The following is a 13,756-nucleotide window of genomic DNA, read 5'->3' as shown; positions in this document are numbered from 1 at the left end:
GTTTTTTTTTTCACATCCAAAGTACTTCAATTAGCAGAACGATATCCATGGAAAAAGTTGCCGACTCAATTCCCAAAAAAAAAACTATTTGATATATTTTTGGCTTGATACGAAAAAATTGGGTATCAAAATAATTAACCAACAACCAGTAGTCCGGTACTGCACGAAAGTTTAAGCACCCCAAAAAAGTCCCTATGCAAAATTTTGTAGCTATAGCACTTCTTCGCTGTAGTGGCAGCTTACAGAATCAGATCAAAACTTCACCGGTTGATTGTGAGCAATAATTTGCAGAAGAATACGTTGCTAGATTTGCTTGTCACGAATAACTTTGATTCGTTGTCCACAGTTGAAAATACCTTGCCAGATCAGAAGCCTATTATGCGAATTGTCAGCCAAAATGAATGTAAACTTTCCAGGAACACCACCCCGGTATCCAATAAGCACATGCTAATGCCACCTAATGACATTGGTGTTGCCTGACGTTGTGGCCTGCACAGTTGGTTCAAAAGCCCAATTTCACGCTCTTAATTAATAACATCACAAAAGCGTGATTTTCGGGGTAAAATACCTCCTTCATTTTGGCTCAGAGACAATATGAGATGTACTTGAAAAACGAAACTGTCATTGCAACATGTATGGTATGAGTAAAGACAACGTGATTTCAAAAGAACATAACTCATAGGCAAAAAATTAATGAAAAAGGTCGTCTTTTTTTGAAAAAAAAGTCGCTTTCCCATTCACACGTCCGAAGTTAAATTCTGATTCATCGAAGTTATATATTGAAATGAACAGAAGCCTTTTTTCAAGTACGTGAATATCAGGTACCATAAGAGTGTAAAATATTTATCGAACAGAACACACATACAGGCATATTCCACTGATATCTTCAGAATAACATATCTTCTATGTTATTGAAGATTGCATACAACATACATATTGATTGCATACAACGCAAAAAGAAAGACGACAAAATAACCTACTCGTTGGATATTTGCAATATCTAAAAAGGAACCGGAACTGCCCTTCTCGTAGAATGCAACCAGTGCGAATTAATGCAATAACGATAAGGCAGACGGAAAGGGTTAATGCTTCACTTACTTTAAGGAAGAAAGACGACTCATCAAACTTCTTTTTGTTTCTGTGTTTTATTTTTGTAGTGATTTCGATGTGGTGAGCTACATATGAAGTGTTTAATTTTTCAAACATTGGAGAAATTCAATTGGTTTTCCCTTTTTAGAGGGCCCATAAATCGACCGCATAAAACTGGTTACGATATTTTCATCTGTTGGAAAAATCGGTAGAAAAATCAAACTGGTCGTTTTGTTTTGTATTTTTGCTCGCGTTAGCTCCGCCTTTGGTAGTGACAGTGTGTAAGGGTTCTAATATTTAAATAGAGCATTTTCAAACATCCAGCCTTAGTATTGAAATTATTTTGCGTTGCTTTCGAAAGATCCGGTTCAATACCGCGAGACAATTATTTTCATCGATATTCTACTGATATTTTGAATCTGAGGAAGAGACGATTAACACACTTAACGTCGAATGAATTATCGAATCTGTATTCTTAAGGATTTTCGGTCCCACGCGTACACGCGATATTGAGCAATTGCAAGAGAAAACGATTTACGATTTCACAACTCAATCGAAAAATATGGGACCGGTGTCTTTTTCAGTTTGCCGTTCGGGTGACCATGTTCATTTTAGGTTTGTTCAGAAAATCGATTTTTCCATTAATTTTGAAGAACTATTTTTGAAATTCATAAATCGGTAACCAACTGAACCGATTTTTTAAATTTTTATATACGTTGAATAAAAAAGACCTATGCTTTAAAAAAATAAAACATACATATAAAAACATGAATAGTACTTTCGATCCTACTGACACTATGAATGCTTCCGGATCGGGACTAGGGATGTCGGAATGTTGATCGATTAATCGATTAAATTTTTATTAAGTAAAATACCCTTTTCCTATGTATTTTGGGTCTTAAAAATGAAATATGAAAAAATATTGAGTATAAAAAATGGATTTCTGTATACCATGAAAACCGTTTAAAAGTGAAATAATCAACGTTTTCAAACACAAAAATATTCCAATTCTAATTATTCCAGAAAGAACCTTCTGATCAAAATTGACCCGGACTCAATAAAAACCTTTTTTAATCCACCTAGTGGCGTAATAATGCCTTTCTCATATTGCTTATATTTTCAAAAATATCACTACAAGATTCTGTCACAGTTTTATGTTCAATAAATGACAGTGTGCAATTTTAAACACACTTTACCCTATGAAAGCATGATGAAATTCAATAGCAACCTATGGGACTATGGGATTTTTTATTTTATGCGTGACATTATTTGACACATACTCACAGACATACACCCACAGACACATACATTGCTCAGCTCGATGAACAATATAGATTTAAATGTGGCAACAGTGGGTGCTATACGAAACTGAACAAAGCACTCTGCGAACGGAGCAAATTTGGTTGTGTTTTCTTCTTCCGTACGACGCGTACCAGTTTTGCATCGTCATTTTGAATGACGATTTTAATGTTTTGACACTCATCGCTCTATAATTTCGGAACCGTAAGTCGGATCTAATTTGTAATTTGAATCATGATTCGTAAACATCGGTTTAATCGTTGCTGAAAAACCGAAGTAAGTTCTGTTTTTGGAGCTTTTCTTCATTATTATCGGTGCTTTCGGAAACGAAAACCGAAGACTAGTAGTCCCTATGTAGTTTTATATATTCACTAACTAACAAGATAAGATTTTCATCGATATTCTGCTGATACTTTGAATTCGAGGAAGAGACGATCAACACATTTAACGTCGAATGAACTGTCGAATGTGTCTTCTGAAGGACTCTAATTAACCGATCCCAAAGATCTAAATGTGATACTTTGTTCCTCTGGAAGATAACAAACAAGCACTTTTTAGATGATTTATTTTACCCCGGCTTTAACCTTTTTAGTCGTTCACCGGGGTGAACAAGAATTGAAATATTTAACCAAACTAGTAAGCAAAGTATTTTATTGAATTTCTTATTGTCATCGAAATTCTGACCATTCCATGAGAAAACGATTTACGATCTCTCTGAAATTTCGTAATCATTTTCATGTAAGGTTTGTTCAGAAAATCGATTTTTTCCATTTATTTTTGAAGAACTGACTATTTTTGAACTTCACAAATCGGTAACCACTGAACCGATTTTTATTCAATTTTGGATATGTTGAATAAAAGAGCCTATGCTTTCAAGAAAATGAAAAAAACATGCATAGTATTAAGATCCGACTGACACTATGAATCCTTGCAGATCTGGACTAGGGATGTCGGAATATCGATCTATTAATCGAGTAATCGAATAATAACCCAGATAATCGACTGAAATTTATTCGATTAGCTTAAACTAATATTCAATTATTTTACTAATCGTTTAGTTCAAACAATTATATTAGATTATTGAAAAAAGAGTAATTTGAAACATCTGACCTCCATAATCGGGACTCGAACATATGACAACTTACTTGTAAGATCAGTGCCCTATGCATGAAACCGCCAACACGGGCAAATAAAGAGTGCTTTATGTTTTTATTATTTATTTATTTATTTTTAATTTAGAACCCAATGCAAAGTGCAATTTTTCGTGTTTTTGCGTTATATATTTTTCGAAAAATTCAAGTCATTCATTTATCAATCATGCCAGCAAAAAAATAATAACTTCTTAACCACCGAATCGATTTTTTAAATTTTTCGACATGCCGATTAGAAATGCGTATACTTTCCAGAAAAATAAGAAAAAATAATAAAAAAAATAAAAAAATAAAAAAAATGTATTTCTGTGTTTGAAAACGCTGATTGTTGCGCTTTTCATCGGTTTTTATGGTTTTTAACAGATCGGCTGAAAAGTTCGTATCGTTTCTATGACAGGGCGCCACTAGAATTAAATCCATACCATTTTCAGTTAGTACCAACCTTCAAAAGATACGTGTATAAATTTGACAGCTGTCTGATTATTAGTTTGTGAGATATTGCATTTTGAGTGAAGCTACTTTTGTTATTGTGAAAAAAATGGCAAAAAAGGAATTTCGTGTGTTGATGAAACACTACTTTTTGATGAAAAACAGTGCCGCCGATACCAAAAAATGGCTTGATAAGTGTTATGCAGACTCTGCACCGGGCGAAGCAATAATTCGTAAGTGGTTTGCAAAATTTCGTACTGGTCATATGAGCACCGAAGACGATGAACGCAGTGGACGTCTAAAAGAGGCTGTTACCGATGAAAACGTGAAAAAAATCCACAAAATGATTTTCAATGACCGTAAAGTGAAGTTGATCGAGATAGCTGACACCCTAAAGATATCAAAGAAACATGTTGGACATATTATTCACGAATATTTGGATATGAGAAAGCTTTGTACAAAATGGGCGCCGCGTAAGCTCACAATCGATCAAAAACAACAACGAATTGATGATTCTGAGCAGTGTTTGAAGCTGTTATATCGAAATAAAACCGATTTTTTTTCGTCGATATATAACAATGGACGAAACATGGCTCCATCACTTCACTCCGGAGTCCAATCGACAGTCAGCTGAGTGGACTGCACGCGATGATGAAGAGGTAATCGCTGAAACTGAGGCCTATTTTGAGGCAAAGGACAAATCGTACTACAAAAATGGTATCGAAAAGTTGGAAGATCGCTATAATCGCTGTATCGCCTCTGATGGCAATTATGTTGAATACTAAAAACGAATTTTGGCAAAAAAAATGTGTGTTTCTATTAAACGATACGAACTTTTCAGCCGAGCTGTTAGATATCGCGTAACTTCGGAAATTCGCGTAAAAAAAACGCGTAAAAAAAACTTAAGAAATTTGTATTTTATGTCAAATATCTTAGAAATGGATGAAACGTCCAGATCTGGTGTAATCTCAAAAAAAAATTAATTTTGAAAAAATCAACAGGGACATACTTTGAGATTTCCGATATCAAAAAAAAAAATTATTTTGATGCCAAAGGGTCTTAGAAATGCATGAAACGTCGAGATCTGGTGTAAGTGTCCTCTATCTGCAATCCACGAAAACCGTTTAAAAACGAAACAATCAGTGTTTCCAAACACAATTTTTTTTTATATTCTCATTGTTTCGAAAAAGTATTATTTCCTTTTGCACAACATATCCAAAGATTTAAAAATATCGGTTCAGTCATTACCAAACAATTTGAATTTAGAATAAAAATCAGTTTGCCTTAAAAAAAAAAACAAAAAAAAACAGTGTTTTGAAACCCTTACCACAAAATGAAAAAAAAAAAACAAATATTTTTCGATGGCGAACTATAGTAAAAACTATTACGAATTTCTGAGAGATTGTAGATTGTTGCCTTTCTCATATTGAACCGATTTTCAGAAACTCTGATTCAAATGAAAGATTGAATTTTATCCCAATCCGACTTCCGGTTCCAAAATTACAGGGTGATATGCATAAAAAAATATCACCCACTTTTCTCAGAGATGGCGGGACTAAACGTGATTCAAATAAAGTGTCTTATAGTCCTATAGACTGCAATTGAATTTCATCCCGATCCAACTTCCGGTTCCGGAATCACAGGGTGATATATGCAAATCTATGAGATAAGGCGCACTCAATTTTTTCAGATATTTCTCAACCGTTTTTTTTTTCTTCAAACTATAACGCAATTAAATAGTCTTGAAATTCTTTAACAATTCCCCAAAAAGTTGATCCATATCCGACTTCCGGTTTCGAAAATATAGAGCGTTGAATGTCAAAACTTTCAAACTGTCATACAAAATGATGCAAAACCGAAACGGAAGAAGAAAACACCATTGCCTAGCACACAGCGTGCTTTGTTCAATTTTGTATAGTGTGTAGGGTTGCCACATTTTAATCTATCAGAACTTGACATAACTATTTATAAATTGAAAAGGTGATGGTAGTTTTTACCCAAAGAACGTATTTGATTTTATTCTAGTTTGAAAATTTTTTTTTGACAGAATCTTCTAGTGATGTTTTTCTTTTTTGAAAATATAAGTAATATGAGAAAGGCATCATTCCATTTCTAGGACAGGTTTTTTTTTCCTCATGGAATTACTGTATGCTTTTGATGCTTATGATGATATTTGAGGAACTTTTAACATTTAGGAAAATTTACTAATCGGTTCTTTTTAGGACCAAAAAATCGATACCATATTTGTACTCGCGTAATTCCGGTTATGTCGATGACACTACCCTTTCCACTTTTTTGTTATTTTTCTGTTGCGCTGGAAGAAAAGATTTTTTGGGTAAATGATTTTTATGGCGTTTATGTCACGTTCGAAAGATTCACGAAAATTTGTCTACAGATCCTTGATTATGTAACAGACTGTGGTTGACATGAAAATTTAAGAAACTCCACTGAACATACAGCTTTGTTACTGCGAGACAGTGACGATTGATTAAGAATTCGTCATTTAGTAACTCGATTCCCCGTGCAATCCAAGATACTTCACAACTCTGCTGAGACACTGATGGAACCACTTTATCAAATCTTGAAATTTGGCTTCTCATTGTGCGTCTGCGTGCCTGGAATTCAAGTAGCCGAAAGATGTGCGTGTTGCTTCAGTGGGAATGAACCATTAGAAGTGCCATCTATCGGTCCCGTGGTGTGTTGGTCAATGGTTTTTTTTACGGGCAGTGATTATTTGTATCGGTTATTAGGTTGGAAAGAGCTACTCGTCGTCGTCCCCTCATTTCAAGATTTTTGTTTTAAATTTTTCGGTCGATACCAACATTCGGTTCAGAATGATAGCTACCGGCTACCGAAGGCGCATTGTGTGTTTAATATTCTACACGCTACCGGTCACATTCCGCCCCACGACCATTAAAAGACTAAATTATAGAGTCAGACTCTTCATGTTTCTTGGTTTTGCCATCATCATGCGCTGCACTACAGACTTCGGAAAGAAAAAAAAAACGGTAACCTAATGAAAGCATTTCTCTTCATTCATCAGCCTTCTTTCTTCGACGGGGGGAAAAAATGGGCAACATAAACGACATTTCAAAGAGGCGCGGAAACTGCCCCCCCCCCCCCCCGCCCCCTCCTCCATAACCCATTACGAATTCAACACGGTACTCTCTATTTAAAATGCATTCGGGGGTTCGTGATCCGTGTCATCGAGCCTCGGGCCGCCCTGATGAGAACGGTTTTCGAGTGCTTGTCTATCGTCATTCAACTCGTAGCCAAAAAATATAATCTTCGTCTTCGCGGAGCGAACCGTTTATTATACTATCGTCGCCTTTGTGGTGTGTCACAACACAGAATCCGAATTGAATTGCGGCGGTCCGAAAATACATCATTTCGGTCACACTTCGTGGCGAAGAAAGGGTTAATCTAGAAGAGATACAAATGACCACGCATCTTAACAGCCTTATTGTAATGAAGTCATTTTCTCACAACCGGTGGCTCCTAAATTGGATTTTCTTTTCTCGCATGTGCTGATGTTCCCCCTCCCCCCACCACGAATAAGGTGAAATTCGATGCTTCGTTTTCGTTGCTAATAGCTAAATTTCCAGCGCCCTGCCGACGACGACGATGGCAACGGCAAATGGAACTCCAGCGCGAATTCTGGCACTGTTCGGAGGCATTTGTAGGCCGCTTTAATGCAGGTGTAAATTAAATTAACTACAACCTAGTCCCATTGATAGTGAGATTGTTACTTCTTCCTCTTTTCTTTGATCTTCTTTTTCATGTATACAATGAAAATATGAATTTTTGGTGCGGTGCGTCACGTGCGCGGTTATCATTATGAGTTGCGAGTGAAAGCTGAGAGGTTACCTCGGAAGAATCGTCCCCAAGCGAAAGCGGGAACCTTTTCAGAAGGTGATGTTTACGTTTTTTTAGTCGCAATATGATCTAAAATTGATATTAAATTCCATCTAAACACCTGCGTTGGTGGATGTGTTGGACGCCAAGCCCAGGTAGGCTTCGCCAAAGGCGATCATCTTGCTCATGAAGCTTTCACTGTATTATATTTCAAGCATTTTGTGGAAAATCATTCATCTACTCGATGAACCGTTCTATCTTGACAAATGTTCAAGACTAGAGGACAAAAAGAAAAGAAGACTAGAAGACTGAAATACTAGAAGACAAAAAGAGTTAAATACTAGAAGACTAGAAGCAAAGAAGACTCCAAGACTCGAAGTTTGGAAGACTGGAAGACTAGGAGACAGGAGGAAAAGAATACTAGAAGACTGGAATACTAGAAGACAAAAACAGTTGAGTACTAGAAGACTACAGGAGTAGACCAGAAGACAAAATGACTCGAAAGACTCGAAGTTTGAATGACTGGAAGACTAGAAGACCGGAGGAAAAGAATACTAGAAGACTGGAACAATAGAAGGCAAGAATACTCAAAGACTAAAAGACTATAAAACTAGAATAGAGGTGGAAAACAAGACTGGAAAACTGAATACTAGAAGACAAAAAGTGTTGAATACTAGAAGACTACAGGAGTAGACTAGAAGACAATACGACTCCAAGACTCGAAGTTTGGAAGATTGGAAGACTAGAAGACAGGAGGAAAAGTATACTAGAAGACTGGAATACAAGAAGACAAGAAGACTTGAATACTAGAAAACACAAAGAGTTGAATACTAGGAGACTAGAGGAGTAGACTAGGAGACAGAAAGTCTCCAAGATTCGAAGTTTGGAAGACTGGAAGACTAGAAGACAGGAGGAAAAGAATACTGGAAGACTGGAATGCAAGAAGACAAGAAGACTCAAAAACAAAAGGCTAGAAAACTTGAAGATGGGAGGAAAACAAGACTAGAAAACTGAATACTAGAGGACAAAAAGGGTTGAATACTAGAAGACTAGAGGAGTAGACCAAAAGACAAAAAGATTCGAAAGACTCGAAGTTCGGAAGATTGGAAGACTAGAAGACAGGAGGAAAAGTATACTAGAAGACTGGAATACAAGAAGACAAGAAGACTTGAATACTAGTAAACACGAAGAGTTGAATACTAGGAGATTAAAGGAGTAAACTAGAAGACTCCAAGACTCGAAGTTTGAAAGACTGGAAGACTATAAGACAGGAGGAAAAGAATACTAGAAGATAAGAAGATTTGAATACTAGAAGACAAAAAGTGTTTAATACTAGAAGACTACAGGAGTACACTAGAAGACAAAAAGACTCCAAGATTCGAAGTTTGGAAGACTTCAAGACTAGAAGACTGGAAGAAAATAATACTTGAAGACTGGAATGCTAGAAGACAAGAAGACTCAAAGACAAAAGGCTAGAAAACTAGATAGGAGGAAAACAAGATTAGAAAACTGAATACTAGAAGACAAAAAGAGTTGAATACTAGAATACTACAGGAGTAGACTAGAAGACAAAAAGACTCCATGATTCGAAGTTTGGAAGACTGGAAGACTAGAAGACAGGAGGAAAAGAATACTAGAAGACTGGAACACTAGAAGACAAGTAGACTCAAAGACTGAAAGACTAGAAAACTAAAAGATAGAAGGAAAACAAGACTAGAAAACTGAATACTAGAAGACAAAAATAGTTGAATACTGAAGACTAGAGGAGTAGACTAGAAGACAAAAAGACTACAAAACTCGAAGTTTGGAAGACTGGAAAACTAGAAGACAGGAGGAAAAGTATACTAGAAGACTGGAATACAAGAAGACAAGAAGACTTGAATACTAGAAAACACGAAGAGTTGAATAGTAGGAGACTAGAGGAGTAAACTAGAAGACTCCAAGACTCGAAGTTTGAAAGAATGGAGGACTATAAGACAGGAGGAAAAGAATACTAGAAGACAAGAAGATTTGAATACTGGAAGACAAAAAAAGTTGAATACTAAAAGACTAGAGGTGTAGACTAGGAGACAAAAAGACTCCAAGATTCGAAGTTTGGAAGACTGGAAGACTAGAAGACAGGAGGAAAAGAATACTGGAAGACTGGAATGCTAGAAGACAAGAAGACTCAAAGACTAAAAGACTAGAAAACTAAAAGATAGAAGGAAAACAAAACTAGAAAACTGAATACTAGAAGACAAAAAGAGTTGAATACTAGAAGACTAGAGGAGTAGACTAGAAGACAAAAAGACTACAAAACTCGAAGTTTGGAAGATTGGAAGTCTAGTAGACAGGAGGAAAAATATACAAGAAGACTGGAATACTAGAAGACAAGAAGACTTGAATACTAGAAGACAAGAAGAGTTGAATACTAGAAGACTAGAGGAGTAGACCAGAAGACAAAAAGACTCGAAAGACTCGAAGTTTGAATGACTGGAAGACTAGAAGACAGGAGGAAAAGTATACTAGAAGACTTGAATACAAGAAGACAAGAAGACTTGAATACTAGAAAACATGAAGAGTTGAATACTAGGAGACTAGAGGAATAGACTAGAAGACTCCAAGACTCGAAGTTTGAAAGACTGGAAGACTATAAGACAGGAGGAAAAGAATACTAGAAGACAAGAAGATTTGAATACTAGAAGACAAAAAAAGTTGAATACTAAAAGACTAGAGGAGTAGATTAGGAGACAAAAAGACTCCAAGATTCGAAGTTGGGAAGACTGGAAGACTAGAAGACAGGAGGAAAAGAATACTAGAAGACTGGAATGCTAGAAGACAATAAGACTCAAAGACAAAAGACTAGAAAACTTGAAGATAGGTGGAAAATAAGACTAGAAAACTGAATACTAGAAGACAAAAAGAGTTGAATACTAGAAGACTAGAGGAGTAGACTAGAAGACAAAAAGAATACAAAACTCGAAGTTTGGAAGACTGGAAAACTAGAAGACAGGAGGAAAAGAAGACTAGTAGACTAGAATACTAGAAGACAAGAAGACTTGAAAACTAGAAGACTAGAGGAACGGATGTTGCTTGGTTTAGCTTAACAGGACCTATTCGCAACAGAAATCATTAACCGAAAAACCGGACAAGCTCAAAAATGGTGTAAATCACTGTACTGAGATAAGACGATGTTAACAAACATTCTTTATCGAAACATCATAGGTTGAATAACGTGCAAATTTCGTGTTGGTCTAATTAAGCAAACTCGTTTCATACCTTCGGAATTTATGATTCTATTGTGTAGGCTGTCGCTTTTCTCTTAATTCGTTTGTTGTACCTGGAAATAAAAACAGCAAAAAAAATTGAGTTAGAAATTTATTGTGGTTGCATCATTTTTCTTTTATAAAGCTTAGTTTAGTTGTTTTCAGTACATATCGGTAGAATATGATGAAAGAGCAAAAAAATGAACATGCAACCTGTCTCGGAACCGTTGGAACTGCCCTATCAATAGGTTATCCCGAAATTGGAGAACAGGGCACATGTGCGGTACGCTATTTCAATGAATTCGTTGTCAACATTTCAAGGTGGCTCAATGGTGTAGCAGTTCCACGTGGTTTGTCTTTTTCTAGAGTCTAGAATCAATCTGTTGTCTTTTTTTCGGATGTAAATCCCAGTTAACTTGTCTTTAATAAACCAAGAAAAACAATTTCAAAAAGGCTAACGAAAAAAAATATGTTCTTCGTGCAGAACTCAAACTTGCAGTTCAATCCTTGAAACTTTTCTACCAATTAGACATGATCCAATCAAAGAATAGTGCAAATCGGCGATGCGCTTTTTTATCAAATTAGTCTTCCACATTTCATGGTAGCTCAATGATGAAGCAGTTCCACTCAGTTTGTCTTTAGCTCTATTCACTTTTTTCTTTCGTTTTTTTATAATCTGACTTTTAGATTTTCTCGCTCGTTTTTTTTTGCATCCTTATCCCATTCGTATTTTTTGACCCTTTACCACATTCGATCTATTTTCTATTTCACTGTCTGATATTTTGCAGTTTTTTTGTTTTAGTTTTTATGTCTCTCAATATTTTCCAACGTATAACCATTTTGATCTTTTATCGTTACTTGACTTCCGTAACTTTTCCGATTCGTTATTCTACCAATCGTGCTTCTTGTTGAACTTTTGTTGTATTCGCCATCTTGTTCTTCGGGTTTCTCATAAATTTTTTTTGTTTTTGTTCGTTTATACATCTGGTCGACAGTTTTTCCCTATTTTTGTAGGCCAATTGTTAAGAGGGTGGTTAAATTGAAAAAACATTTGGAAAAGATAAACCATCGAAAGGAATACAAATTCGAAATCTGGAAATCTGATGGCTCAAGAAGTAAGACGAATGTCGGCCTAACAAGTTATTCTTAGGGCACAAAAAACGACAATAACTAACTTTGAAATGGTCAAAAGAACGATAAAGTACCGAAAACGAAAATGTTCGAAAAGCATTAAAGTTGGAAAGAGACAGAATAGCGATAATGAAAAAACAGAAAAAATTAAAAAGAACGAAAAACGTAACTGTAACTTACCCAAGGAAAGAAAAAAAGCAGTGGAAGATATAAAAGATTGAAAACGTCAGAATGCATCAAAATAAAAGATCGAAGAAGGAAAATGTTTGTTTTGTGTTATTTTATCTTCTGTAACACATGTCTATCAACGTTTCTTATCTCTTTCGACCTTCTCTCGATAATTAATTTTTTTTGTAATGGTTAGTTTTTTCAACTGGATTACGTTGTTTTGTTTCTGTTTTTTTTTCGCACATTATACCTTTTTGAGCTTTTTCTCATTCAGTCACATTGATCGATTGTTGCTCTTTCTAACAGATACTCACGGCTTTCTCAGTCACAAGGCAAAGGATTTTTTCCGTAAATTAAACGATTTCTTGGTGTTTCTTATGTATTTTTAGAGGAAATTCCAGTAAAAAATCGTTTGCCTATTGATACGTGACTAAGAAAAGTTTTTAATTGGTGTTACGTATATTAAATGTTGTACTGAATATAGAATGCGGATTTTCTAAGTCGAAAAAGTTAGGCTGACGATGTTTTTAAATTTTCTCCAACTCGAACGTTTTAGATAGCCATTTTCAAGAGAAAAAATATAGTCATTCCCTTGGAAAAGGCCATGAAAAACGGCCGAAACGTCGGACAAATCTAAAAACGAATTCTCAGTAATTTTTTTGCTGAAATAAGCCATTAATTGCTAATTTCGAGTTGACTTTTTGTTTGTTTTGTCTTTTGCACTTCTCCACTTTGATTTGGTTTTGGTCTGTATTCTATTTTTGTGTTATTCCTTTGTTCTATCACCAATCGATTTGCACTCGCTTGAAGCCATCTTCGTTGACTCGAAAGGAACATTGCCCGTTGATTTATTATATTTAGTTAAATTGCTTTGATATTAAACATTTCTCAGTTACAAATGCTAAAAACGTGGTTTGAAAAGTTTTCATTTACTAAATCCGGCATGGTCATGAAATGGGAAGTTAGCCCGCTATACTCACCGGTCATTGCTCCATCTGATTAATATTTATTTTGATCTATGGCGCATTAAAAAATGGTTCGAGATTCGATGAATAAGAATCTAAGGATAAAAAGCGTTTCGAAAAGCGATATTTCGAAAAATTCCGTGCACAACGGCTTGCGCCAAATGGAATCCTAAGAAAATAAGATTATTCCTCGTACTTCAATGAATGTGGTTTTTTAATATTATTTGAACCAAACGATTAACTTCTATAAATTGTAAAATAAACTGTTATTTTCATACATTTTGCTGATAATTTCATAAACTGTTTCGAGTTTGTTTGTATCATTACATAATTTCTATTCTAATTTAGCTATTGGTTGAACTCATGGACGCAGCTGGAATCAGAACTAAGTCTTAAAAGAGGCCTTTATTAAATTGAAACTCCA

The 13,756-nt window shown here is 35.4% G+C and overlaps 2 protein-coding genes across 6 annotated transcripts in view; one reads left to right on the top strand and one right to left on the bottom strand.

Annotated features, from left to right (window-relative positions):
- Window positions 1–13,756, bottom strand: part of LOC131435864 (uncharacterized) — a 388,758-nt gene that overhangs the window by 255,853 nt on the left and 119,149 nt on the right. For 2 of the 5 annotated variants that reach the window (XM_058604130.1, XM_058604153.1), the window contains exon 2: window positions 11,082–11,142. The exons of the other annotated variants lie outside the window; for them this stretch is intronic. The gene's annotated coding sequence lies outside the window, so the exon portion shown is untranslated. The remainder of the gene's footprint in view (window positions 1–11,081; window positions 11,143–13,756) is intronic. 5 annotated transcript variants of the gene reach the window in all.
- Window positions 1–13,756, top strand: part of LOC131435895 (autophagy-related protein 16-1) — a 347,031-nt gene that overhangs the window by 274,078 nt on the left and 59,197 nt on the right. The gene's annotated exons all lie outside the window — the stretch shown is intronic.

The sequence above is a fragment of the Malaya genurostris genome, chromosome 1 (genome assembly GCF_030247185.1).
Source record: "Malaya genurostris strain Urasoe2022 chromosome 1, Malgen_1.1, whole genome shotgun sequence".
Lineage (NCBI taxonomy): Eukaryota > Metazoa > Arthropoda > Insecta > Diptera > Culicidae > Malaya > Malaya genurostris.
Note: the sequence above shows the minus strand (reverse complement) of the source record. Positions and strands in the feature narration are given on the sequence as shown.